Source organism: Gopherus flavomarginatus, chromosome 25 (genome assembly GCF_025201925.1).
Source record: "Gopherus flavomarginatus isolate rGopFla2 chromosome 25, rGopFla2.mat.asm, whole genome shotgun sequence".
Taxonomy (NCBI): Eukaryota; Metazoa; Chordata; order Testudines; family Testudinidae; genus Gopherus; species Gopherus flavomarginatus.
In genome coordinates this window covers 2,418,285-2,431,038 of record NC_066641.1, presented here as the reverse complement: position 1 = coordinate 2,431,038, position 12,754 = coordinate 2,418,285, and the positions used below count along the sequence as shown (strand labels likewise).

Genomic DNA, 12,754 nt, shown 5'->3' with positions numbered 1-12,754 from the left:
GCACCAGCTGAACAGCCAGGACAGGTCTCCTGCAATTGTGGAAACCAGGTTACACGGCATGATGGGGTGTGTACCCCACAGACCCTCAGTGAGCTAATGGAAGGCCAAGTGTTACCTGGCTGCACCTGGCAGGAGCAGGGAGGTTAGGATAAGGAGAGGAAGGGGGGCTGTCTGGCTGGGCTGCAGGAATAGGCTGGGTGCAGGACTGCATCCGGACCCAGCTCCCAGCTGAAACAAGGCTGAACACGAACTAAACACATGAAGGGTGGGAGGGGAGGAATGTACAGCAATGAGAAAACAAACACAGGATAAAAGTCAACACTTCATAATTGTCAAGTCCCTGACAGAAGATGTGAAAATAGGAGATGTTAACCCCTGAAAATGGCATAACAGAGAAAGCGAAGTGTTAGTGACGTACAAAGAGCTAAGCAAACGCAGGGTGCAGATCTATTGATAGCATGTACACATAAGGAGCAAGCTGAAAAGCTTTGTAAAACTGTAACCGTAAGGAAAATGAAAATTACTTGTCAACTGCCTACATTCCTGACAGGAGCAAGAGGCTAATGGCTGAAGTGGCACTAGGACTGGCTGAGGATAATATCAAAAGAGCAGAGGTGACGATAAAGTATTGTCTGTTAAACGGCTAGCTACGGGAGAGGGAGAAAGTCTGCCCTCGACAGCTGTATGCATAACCCTTAAGGGTGGGACACTTGCAGATATCAATACCCCATTTAGATCCTAGTACTGGATTAAACCGTATCTATTCTCTCTCCTGGGAGCTGCTATAATTGTCAGAGGTTTGGCCATGCAGTAGCCATTTGTAAGGGAACACAGGTGCAGTAACTATGGAGGAAATCACTCATCTGAGAGCTGTGTAGAAGGAACAGAACCTACATGCAGCAATTGCGAGGGGACGCACAGTGGAGCATATAAAGGATGTGCAGTAGCCGAACAAGCTAGAGAAATACTTTTTGAAGGATTTAGATTGTAGCATATGCAGAGGCTACCGAAAGGTACCTGCTGCAGGAATTAGAAGAGGAAAAGATGTACAGGGGAAGCAGAATGGAGAGGAAAATAGAGAGGATGTATTGCTTATAGGTAAAGAGAAATGGACAGTGCTCATTATAGAATTAAAATTGCACCGTGCAGATGGGGAAAAAAAAACTAGAAGTATTAAAATCATAGCAAAAGTAGCAGAAAAATATCTGAAGCTAGACAACTTTGATAGACTGCAGTCACACAATTTTAAATGAAGGCAGTAATACAGCTTAAACACAGTCCTGACAATCCCTAGCTGGAATGTGCACAGTTTAGTAAAGCATGGACAGGAATTTAAGACAGACATCTTTGAAATGGAAAAAACTGAAGTGGGGAAAAAAGCCTGATGTAACGTGCACAAGAAACCTGGCTAATAAACTGACATTCAATCTACTGGCATATGATATACTTCAGAGGGATTGAGAGGCTCGAGGGGGGAGTTGTCTATATATTTATAAAAGAGGAACTTAGTTACTTTGAAATGGATGTGCAGAAACTAAGTTTTGAATATAATGCTACCAATACAGAAAAGAATACACATGGATTTATAAACCATGCAAAAATTTTAGAATTAGAAAAAAACTGGTTTTTGGCATTATTAACTAATTCATAATTTGCAGAGACTTTACTAGTCCTAATGAGCTATGGGGAAGAAAGCAAGTCAACCTAAATGGTAAATATTGAGAACAATTTATGGATATGCAAAACCTGGTAATATTGAATAGAGAAGCATCTATGAGATTTATCCTTTGGATCTGGATCTGGGAACTGCACCAAATTACGTAGCTAGTAAATGCAGCTAGGAAGTTCATAAAGACAATGGAATGGAAAGTGATCACTCCCCTACACTTACTGAGTACGAAGACCCAAGAACTGTGAAAAACCACAAAACGACTTCCGAGGTGGAATTTTCGAAAAGTTGATTGGGGCCTTTTCAAAATTAAATGTGGTTACTAAATAAATATTTACCACAAGTGACAACATAAAGAGAACAACAATGTAATAAGAGGAATTACAGCAGCGGCCGATCTGGCCATTACAGAACATCCAAGCGCCCCCTACTTAGAAATCCAGTTCCCTGGTGGAGAGAGGATTGCAAATTAGCAGTAAGGCAAGCAAGTGAAACACACAATGGACAGTAAAGGCTTAATGAATTATCAACAGTGTACAGTGGTGGCGCAAAGGATTATCAAAAAGATGAAAGACGGAGAGATTTCTGGGGGAAATTGAACAAAAAGATCCAAAGCTTTCAGAAATCTAGAAGCAAATTAAAAGAATGACTGGAATTCAAGGTAGAAATAGATGTATACCTGCTCTTATTGTAAACAATTAAATTGAGGTCTCCAACTTAGGAAAGGCAGATGTTATAGCAGAAGAATTCCACAAGGTCAGAGGTGACATTAATTAAAGCAATGAGTTTCATGAGGGGGCGGAAAGGGTTTATTGAAAACTGAGCTTTTAAATGGCTGGAGAGAATATACTGCTGATGTGCTAACAAAAATGTTAGATACATAGGAGCTTATCGCAGCCATTAGGAAAAGGAAAACGATAGCTCCAGGTACAAATACTAAAGATAATGAAATGCTTTAACACTTGTCAGAAGGGAGTCTAAAGAGTCTGTTGTACAATGACATATGGGAAAAGGACTGCTGTCAACAGAATGGCAACAAGCATTGGTGATGGCACGTAGGAAACCAGAGAAGGCATATACAAGAACTGCTGCTTATAAGTATTGCCTGCACATCATGTGTGGGGAAGATCATGGAAAACATGATAAATGTGAGACTAGAAGAATACTTGGGGGGAAATGGTATAACAACTCAGGTACAGAGTGGATTCAGAAAAGGACGATGCACAGTTGACCATATAGGGAGACTAGAAATAGAGGTACACAAAAGACCAAGAACTTTAGGATAACAGTCATCCTGAACACAGAAAAAGCATGACATACTATGGCAGGAAGGCCTTCTATATAAATTAGCCAAAATTGGAATAAAAGGGAGAACATCAGAACGGCCACACTGGGTCAGATCAAAGGTCCATCCAGCCCGTTATCCTGTCTTCTGACAGTGACCAATGCCAGATGCCCCAGAGGGAATGAACAAATAGGGAACCATCAACTGATCCATCCTGTCGCCAATTGCCAGCTTCTGGCAAACAGAGGCTAGGGACACTTCAGAGCATGGTGTTGCATCTCTGCCCACGCTAGCCAATAGCCATGGATGAACACAGCCTCCAGGAACTATCCAGTTTTTTCGAACCCCGTTTTAAACCTGCTGCCTATTAATTTCATTTGGTGACCACTAGTTCCTGTGTCATACGATGGAGTAAACACCACTTTCTCCACACTAATCATGATTTTATAGACCTCTATCATCTCTCTCTCCTTAGTCAACTCTTTTCCAAACTGAAAAGTATCAATTTGTTAATCTCTTCTCATACAGAAGCTGTTCCATACCCCTAATCATTTTTGTTGCCCTTTTCTGTACCTTTTCCAATTTCAATATCTTTTTTGAGATGAGGTGACGATATCTGCATACAATATTCAAGATGGGGGTGTACCATGGATTTTCTATCTTATTATCTATCCCTTTCCAAATGATTCCCAACATTGTTAGCTTTTTTGACTGCTGCTGCATACTGAGTCGATGTATTCAGAGAACTATCCACAGTGACTCCAAGATCTTTCTTGAATATAACAGCTAATTTAGACCCCATCATTTTATATGTAGAGTTAGGATTATGTTTTCCAGTGTGCATTACTTTGCATTTATAACATTGAATTCCATCTGCCATTTTGTTGCCCAGTCACCCAGTTTTGTGAGATCCTTTTGTAGCTCTTCGCAGTCTGCTTTGGACTTAACTATCTTGAGTAGTTTTGTATCAACAAATTTTGCTACCTCACTGTTTACCCCTTTTTCCAGATCATTTATGAATATACTGAATAGGACTGGGCCCAGTACAGACCCCTGGGGGACACCACTATTTACCTCTCTCAGTTCTGAGAAGTGGCCATTTATTCCTATTCTGTGTTTCCTATCTTTAAACTACTTACCAATCCATGAGAGAACCTTCCCTCTTATCCCATAACAACTTATTTTGCTTAAGCACCTTTGTTGAGGGACCTTGTCAAAGGCTCTCTGAAAATCTAAGTACACTATTATCAACTGGATCCCCTTGGTCCACATGCTTGTTGACCCCCTCAAAGAATTCTAGATTGGTGAGGCATGATTTCCCTTTACAAAAACCATGCTGACTCTTCCCCAACAAATCGTGCTCCTCTGTGTCTGGCTGAAACTATAGTAAAGAGCAGAATTAACAATCTGCCCAGTACTGGGGTCAGGCTTACCAGAATGTCATTGCCGGAGCCGTGTCTGGAGCCCTTTTTAAAAACTGGCCTCCAGTCATCTGGTACAGACGCTAATTTAGTGATAGGTTACATACCACAGTTAGTAGCTGTGCAATTTCACATTTGAGTTCCTTCAGAACTCTGAGGTGAATACCATCTGGTCCTGGGGACTTATTACTATTTAATTTATCAATTTGTTCCAAAATCTCCTCTAACACCATCTCTGTCTGGGACAGTTTCTCAGATTTGTCACCTTCAAAAAAAAATAAAATAAAATAAAAAATAAAGCTCAGGTTGGGGAATCTCCCTCCCATCGTCAGCTGTGAAGAATGATACAAAGAATTAATTTAGTTTCTCCGCAATGGCCATATCTCCCTTGAGTGCTCCTTTAGCATCTCGATCATCCACTGGCCCCAGTGGTTTTTTAACAGGCTTCCTGCTTCTGATGTACTTAAAAAAAATTGCTGTTATTTTGAGTCTTGGCCAGCTACTCTTCAAATTCTTTTTTAGTCTCCCTAATTATATTTTTACACTTCACTTGGCAGTTTATGCTTCTATTTTCCTCACTAGGATTTAAGTTCCACTTTTTGCCGAATGCCTTTTTGCCTCTAACTGCTTCTTTTATTTTGTTGTTTATCCACAGTGGCACCTGTGGGTAGAAACTGGAGATGAGGAAGGTGAGGTAACCTCTTTTATTAGACCAACTTTTGAGCCAAGCTCGTCTCTCTCACCAATAGAAGCGGGTCCAATAAAAGATGTTACTTCACCCACCTTGTCACTCTAATATCCTGGAACCAACGTGGCTACAGCTACACTGGGTAGATGCGGCACTTTAAGTGACAGGATTCTATCACTCAAAGTGTAAATGGCTTGATCAGAAATCTACAAGCTTACACATGGAATTCCGCAAAGCAGTATTATCAGCCCTACTTTGTTCTCCATTATGATAAATGACCTCCCAGAAAGTGTTCAGACAGAAACAGGTATTTCCCTTTTTACAGGCAACTATGCTATACGGACTAAGGAGAAATGACAAAGTAGCTACAGAAAAAGACACGAGGCGCTCCAGAGAATTTCCAAGTGGGGAAAATGATTGGGTATTTAAATTCTCACTTGCTAAAACTAAAGGAATGCTTTTAACCAGGAGGAAAATTAAGGAAGACTCGAACTTATTTCTTCATGATGAAAAAATTCAGATAGTTCCAAAGTTTGTTACTAGGAGTAGTGTTTGATAATAAATTAGCTTGGAAAGGTTACACATAGTATCATATAAGAGTGTAAAAGCAGAGTAAACTTACTTAAAATGTAGCTGAAAACAAATGGAGGTGCAGATACAAAGGTACTGATAACGTACAGAGCACTGAGAAGATCAGCTTTAGACTATGGATGCCAAGTTTTTTAATCCAGCCTCAAAAACAACTCTTAGAAACCCGGAACTGCTCCAGACCCAAGCTCTGCAATTGGCATATAGTGCAATAAACACCACCACCAGTGTGTGTGCTGTAAGTAGCCACTGGAGGAGCACCGATAAATCTAAGGATGAAGCTATGAGAACTAATCTTCTGAGCAAATGTAAAAGGAAATCATGAAAACAGAAGTAAACAAGAGACTTAGGAGGATTGCTGGGAGCTTAGTAGACGAACTATATGAATTGCCACAGACTTCCTCATACTATCAGGGTCAAAAAATGGGCAAAGGAGGTATGTAGAGAAGAAAACTTGAGAACACTAAAAGTTACAGATGGACAGTTATTCCCCCCCTTTGTGGATTTGGAATTGTATAAAAAAGCCGCGGGAAGGATAAAACCACACATTATGACTAGAGAAATATCTGAATTTATTTATGACAGATGGGGCCAGCTTTGTCAAGGCTACAATGATGGATCAAAAGATGGCAGCACAGGGAGAGCGGGAACAGCCTCCTGTGTTCCTAGCCTTGGAATGCAGAAAGCTAAAAGGCTATCGAATTGTGTGACCATACTGATGGCCGAACTAACAGGGCTAATGTCAGCTCTAACCTCGGTAAGAGATGCGTGACCGGCCAAGCAGTAATTTGATGGATATACTTGTGAAGCATTACTGCAATCAGAATAGGGACTCTGGAAAGTAGAAATAATGTGTCTACTTAGAGAAATAATGGAAGCAGGTATCTGTGTAACAGTAAGATGGATTCTGGTGCACATCAGAACACCTGGACATGAGATGGCTGACAAAGCAGGAAAACAAGTGCTAATAAATGAGGTGGATATTATGATAACCTTATGTGGACAAGAATTTAAAAAAAAAGTGTGGCTACTTGCCAAGTGGAGCTTGTGAAGGAATGGCAAGAACTACACACCAAGGGAACAAAAGGATGAGACAGTTATGATATATGCTCCAAAGTAGATTATATACTCTCCAGTAATGACAGAAAAAGTGATGTAGTCATTCTTAGAGTGTTAAGAAGTCACTGTGCCTTACGTGCAGGGCCAGCTCTAGCAATTTTGCCGCCCCAAGCACAGCGGCATGCCACGGGGGGCGCTCTGCTGCTCGCCAGTCCCGCGGTTCCAGTGGACCTCCCGCAGGCGTGCCTGCAGATGCTCCACCGGAGCCACGGGATCAGTGGACCCTCCGCAGGCACGCCTGCAGGAGGTCCACTGGAGCCGCCTGCGGCCCTCCCGGCAACCAGCAGAGCACCCCCCGCGGCATGCCGCCCCAAGTATGCGCTTGGCGCGCTGGGGCCTGGAGCTGGCCCTGCTTACGTGAGATGTAAAGCTTATTAAAAAGACAGATGGGCAGTGTAATGTGTGCAAAACCAAAGAAACAGGTGCTCGTGTTCTCTGGCATTGTGGGTAATATTCTATGGAAAGAAAGTTTCTTTTTGAAGAATTGAACCAGCTTGGTGATACTAGAAAGGGTTAAACATCCTGCAAAATAAATAACCCTCAGAAGACATGTGGGGAGATAATGTTTGTGTATTTACATACCTATGAGTAAGATGGACAATGTAACCAGCAGTCCCTGCCTATGCTGTATTCTGATAATTCAGAGGTCAAAAGAACATCCTATCATTTAAATGAATTGTAAACACAGGATCTCTATATTCACAGATTGTTTGCTATACATTTCAAAGAGATGAATTGTGGAGGAACAAGCAAATTGCCTTATGTTAATTCTTCAGCTAAGTACCAGTGATGGACCTCCTTCAAAGTCATCCTAGCTACATTTTGAACTCCAACTTGTCAAAAAGGACATGAAATTGGATAAAAGATCCTTGGGTCCTGATTCTATCATCTCAGATCTGCTTAGGCTTCAAGGGAATTTGAGTCACAAGACTGAGGTCCCAGTTATGCAGGTCTGCCCTGAATATGAGATTTGGCCATAGAACTATAACCTATGAACTGAATTCTAAAGAAACTCTTCACAACTAAGAGGTGGATGAGGCTTTTTTTAAACAACTAACAAAATCATCCAAAGCCCAAGATTTGGTGGTGATGGGGGACATCAACTATCCAGATATATGTTGGGAAAATAACACTGCGGGGCACAGACTATCCAATAAGTTTCTGGACTGCATTGCAGACAACTTTTTATTTCAGAAGGTTGAAAAAGCTACTAGGGGGAAGCTGTTCTAGACTTGATTTTAACAAATAGGGAGGAACTCGTTGAGAATTTGAAAGTAGAAGGAAGCTTGGGTGAAAGTGATCATGAAATCATAGAATCTGCAATTCTAAGGAAGGGTAGAAGGGAGTACAGCAAAATAGAGACAATGGATTTCAGGAAGGTGGATTTTGGTAAGCTCAGAGAGCTGATAGGTAAGGTCCCATGGGCATCAAGACTGAGGGGAAAAACAACTGAGGAGAGTTTGGCAGTTTTGCAAAGGGACACTATTAAGGACCCAAAAGCAACCTACTTTGATGGGTAGGAAAGACAGAAAATGTGGCAAAAGACCACCTTGGCTTAACCACGAGATCTTGCATGACCTACAAAATAAAAAGGAGTCATAAAAAAATGGAAACTAGATCAGATTACAGAGGATGAATATAGGCACACACAGGAATGCAGGGGCAAGATTAGAAAGGCAAAAGGCACAAAATGAGCTCAAACTAAATATGGGAATAAAGGGAAACAAGACGACTTTATCAATACATTAGAAGCAAGAGGAAGACCAAGGACAGGGTAGGCCCACTGCTCAGTGAGGAGGGAGAAACAGTAACAGGAAACTTGGAAATGGCAGAGATGCTTAATGACTTCTTTGTTTCGGTCTTCACTGAGAAGTCTGAAGGAATGTCTAACATAGTGAATGCTTATGGGAAGGGGGTAGGTTTAGAAGATAAAATAAAAAAAGAGCAAGTTAAAAATCACTTAGAAAAGTTAGATGCCTGCAAGTCACCAGGGCCTGATGAAATGCATCCTAGCATACTCAAGGAGTTAATAGAGGAGGTATCTGAGCCTCTAGCTATTATCTTTGGAAAGTCATGGGAGATGGGAGAGATTCCAGAAGACTGGAAAAGGGCAAATATAGTGCCCATCTATAAAAAGGGAAATAAAAACAACCCAGAAAACTACAGACCAGTTAGTTTAACTTCTGTGCCAGGGAAGATAATGGAGCAAATAATTAAAGAAATCTGCAAAACACTTGGAAGGTGGTATGGTGATAGGGAATAGCCAGCATGGATTTGTAAAGAACAAATCGTGTCAAACCAATCTGATAGCTTTCTTTGATAGGATAACGAGCCTTGTGGATAAGGGAGAAGTGGTAGATGTGGTATACCTAGACTTTAGTAAGGCATTTGATACGGTCTCGCATGATAAATCCTTATCGATAAACTAGGAAAATACAACTTAGATGGGGCTACTATAAGGTGGGTGCATAACTGGCTGGATAACTGTACTCAGAGTAGTTATTAATAGCTCCCAATCCTGCTGGAAAGGTATAACAAGCGGGGTTCCGCAGGAGTCTGTTTTGGGACCGACTCTGTTCAATATCTTCATCAACGACTTAGATGTTGGCATAGAAAGTACGCTTATTAAGTTTGCGGATGAAACCAAACGGAGGGATTGCAACTGCTTTGGAGGACAGGGTCAAAATTCAAAATGATCTGGACAAATTGGAGAAATGGTCTGAGGTAAACCGGATGAAGTTCAATAAAGACAAATCCAAAGTGCTCCACTTAGGAAGGAACAATCAGTTTCACACATACAGAATGGAAAGATACTGTCTAGGAAGGAGTCTGGCAGAAAGATCTAGGGGTCATAGTGGACCACAAGCTAAATATGAGTCAACAGTGTGATACTGTTGCAAAAAAAGTGAACGTGATTCTGGGATGCATTAACAGGTGTGTTGTAAACAAGACACGAGAAGTCATTCTTCCACTCTACTCTGCGCTGGTTAGAACTCAACTGGAGTATTGTGTCCAGTTCTGGGCACCGCATTTCAAGAAAGATGTGGAAAAATTGGAGAGGGTCCAGAGAAGAGCAACAAGAATGATTAAAGGTCTTGAGAACATGACCTATGAAGGAAGGCTGAAAGAATTGGGTTTGTTTAGTTTGGAGAAGAGAAGACTGAGAGGGGACATGATAGCAGTTTTCAGGTATCTAAAAGGGTGTCATCAGGAGGAGGGAGAAAACTTGTTCACCTTAGCCTCCAATGATAGAACAAGAAGCAATGGGCTTAAACTGCAGCAAGGGAGATGTAGGTTGGACATTAGGAAAAGGTCCTAACTGTCAGGGTAGTTAAACACTGGAATAGATTGCCTAGGGAGGCTGTGGAATCTCCATCTCTGGAGATATTTAAGAGTAGGTTAGATAAATGTCTATCAGGGATGGTCTAGACAGTATTTGGTCCTGCCATGAGGGCAGGGGACTGGACTTGACCTCTCGAGGTCCCTTCCAGTTCTAGAGTCTATGAATCTATGAACTACAAAGCTCACCATCTGGGCTATGAATCTGAACCTCAATGGATTGAACTCATGTCTTAACCATATGCTCTTTCGTTTTTTAATAAATTTTAGTTTCTTCAGTAAGAATTGGCTGTAGCGTGTATTTGGGTAAGACCTGAAACATTCATTAACCTGGGAGGTGATGTGTCTGATCCTTTGGGATTGGCAGAACAACTTTTTATATGATGAAATAAGATTTACAATTTTCATCATAGGAACGGCCATACCGGGTCAGACCAAAGGTCCATCCAGCCCAGTATCCAGTCTACCAACAGTGGCCAATGCCAGGTTCACTCCCTCTGGGGCACCTAACAGGTAATGATCAAGTGATCTCTCTTCAGCCAGCTATCTCCACCCTGTACCAAACAGAGGCTAGGGACACCATTCCTTACCCATCCTGGCTAATAGCCATTAATGGACTTAACCTCCATGAATTTATCTAGTTCTCTTTTAAACCCTGTTATAGTTCTAACCTTCAAAATTTCATCAGGCAAGGAGTTCCACAGGTTGACTGTGCGCTGTGTGAAGAACTTCCTTTTATTTATTTGTTTTAAACCTGCTGCCCATTAATTTCATTTGGTGACCCCTAGTTCTTATATTACGGCAACAAGTAAATAACTTTCCCTTATTCACTTTCTCCACACAACTCATGATTTTATAGACCTCTATCACATCCTGCCTTAGTCTCCCTTTTTCCAGGCTGAAAAGTCCTAGCCTCTTTAATCTCTCCTCATAGGGGACCCGTTCCAAACCCCTAATCATTTTAGTTGCCCTTCTCTGAACCTTTTCTAGTGCCAGTATATCTTTTTTGAGATGAGGAGACCACATCTGTACACAGTATTCGAGATGTGAGTGTACCATGGATTTATATAAGGGCAACAAGATATTCTCCATCATACCTGACATGGGTACCTGGATGGAGGCCCGAGGCTGGATCACTTCAAGGGTACTGTGTTTGGACTTTTGAGTAACCAGTAAGGTCATAAAGAAGCTGTTTTATGCTGGCTGGGTGACTCTTAAGTATTGGAATATCCACCAGCTTTATGGAGATTGCCTGCCCCATTCTTTGCAGTTCACCATAATTGAGTGACCATAGCTGGGTCCTCACCAGGACCCCGTTCACACTTGGACTCAAAAGATTTTTCCTAAAGGGACTAGTAAAGAAAGTCAGGAAAATGGAGCAGTACAAATAAAAGCCTTGCCGAGTTTCCTTAAGGAGACTAGACTGAGTGAAAGGATATTTAAAAAACTGGTTAAAAAGGAGTGAGGGAAGTGGCAGGGATAACTTCACGGCATGAGGCTGCTGTGCCAACAAACAAAGACAAAGCTGGCTGCAGGGAGGGAATTTGCAGTCACTCTTCAGGAAAGGGGGGGATGGAGGAGAACCTAGGAGGGAGAATAAAACCTGGAATCCTGGTCTCCTAGTCTATAAGGCCAGAAGGAACCATCATTATCTAGTCTGTCCTGAAAGAAGGCTCAACCCAGAGGAGTTGTGGGGAAAAAAGCCTGTGAGAAGGCTGGGTAGGAAGAAGCCCAGATAAACAGCAGCAAGGAGTGGGAGGGTGCAGACCATGACCGCAGGGTAGCGAGTCTGTAGGCTGAAGCCCAGTGTAGACAAAGGGCCTGAGTTCCCCTACCAGCCACTGAAAAGCCCCCTGACATAAGGGGATAAGGATAATTCAAAGCCTGCAAGGACACGATGACTACTGGGCCCAGAGTCAGGGGCCAGAGACCTGACACAAGGTCTTCGAATTAATAATTGGACTTTTGTTTGAACACTGTTACCCCAAAAGGGATGGACATGAATATTGTGACCTGGCTGGAGAGCCAAGTTCCAAAGAGAGCAACGTAGCAACAGTCAGCATAGGGCCCAGAGTGAGAGATCACTGCTATGCCTTGCCACAAGGATCTCTCCTGCTGTGAGCGAACCCCTTTCCACATACAGACATTGCCATGCTCAGGAACATAACACCGTGTTCATAAACTCTGCCTCTGAGCAGCCAGGTTTATAGCACAGCCATGCACTGGGGGAAAAAGGACCAGATGGCAGCATGTGCAGCAACAGCTCTCCCTGCACGAAGAACTACAGGAGGTGTTCAGCTTTTTATCACTTATTGAAAGAAATACCAGCCACTTGACTTCTCCTTGCCTCCACCTCTCTGCTCTGGGGCCACTTGGTTAACTTTGGTAAAGGTGGAGCTAAATATTAAGGAATCCATTTCATAACATAGCATCATGTGTCTCACCTCCTAGATCCCCACGTACATGTTGGCGCCATGAAGATTTCTCAGTGTTGCCCACAACTTGCGTCACCAGCACCAACTTCTCTGTGCCTGAGAAAGACGCAGGCTGGGAAGAAGAGGTCATAGGACAAGGAACTGACCCTGGAGCTGTGCAGTGTCACTACAGTCTTTAGGTCAGCCCTGGCACACTGTCTCTCCTCTGAA

General features: G+C 42.4%; 1 protein-coding gene across 1 annotated transcript in view; it reads left to right on the top strand.

Moving 5' to 3' along the window:
- Window positions 1-12,754, top strand: part of ADAM11 (ADAM metallopeptidase domain 11) — a 672,244-nt gene that overhangs the window by 540,920 nt on the left and 118,570 nt on the right. The window lies entirely within an intron of this gene.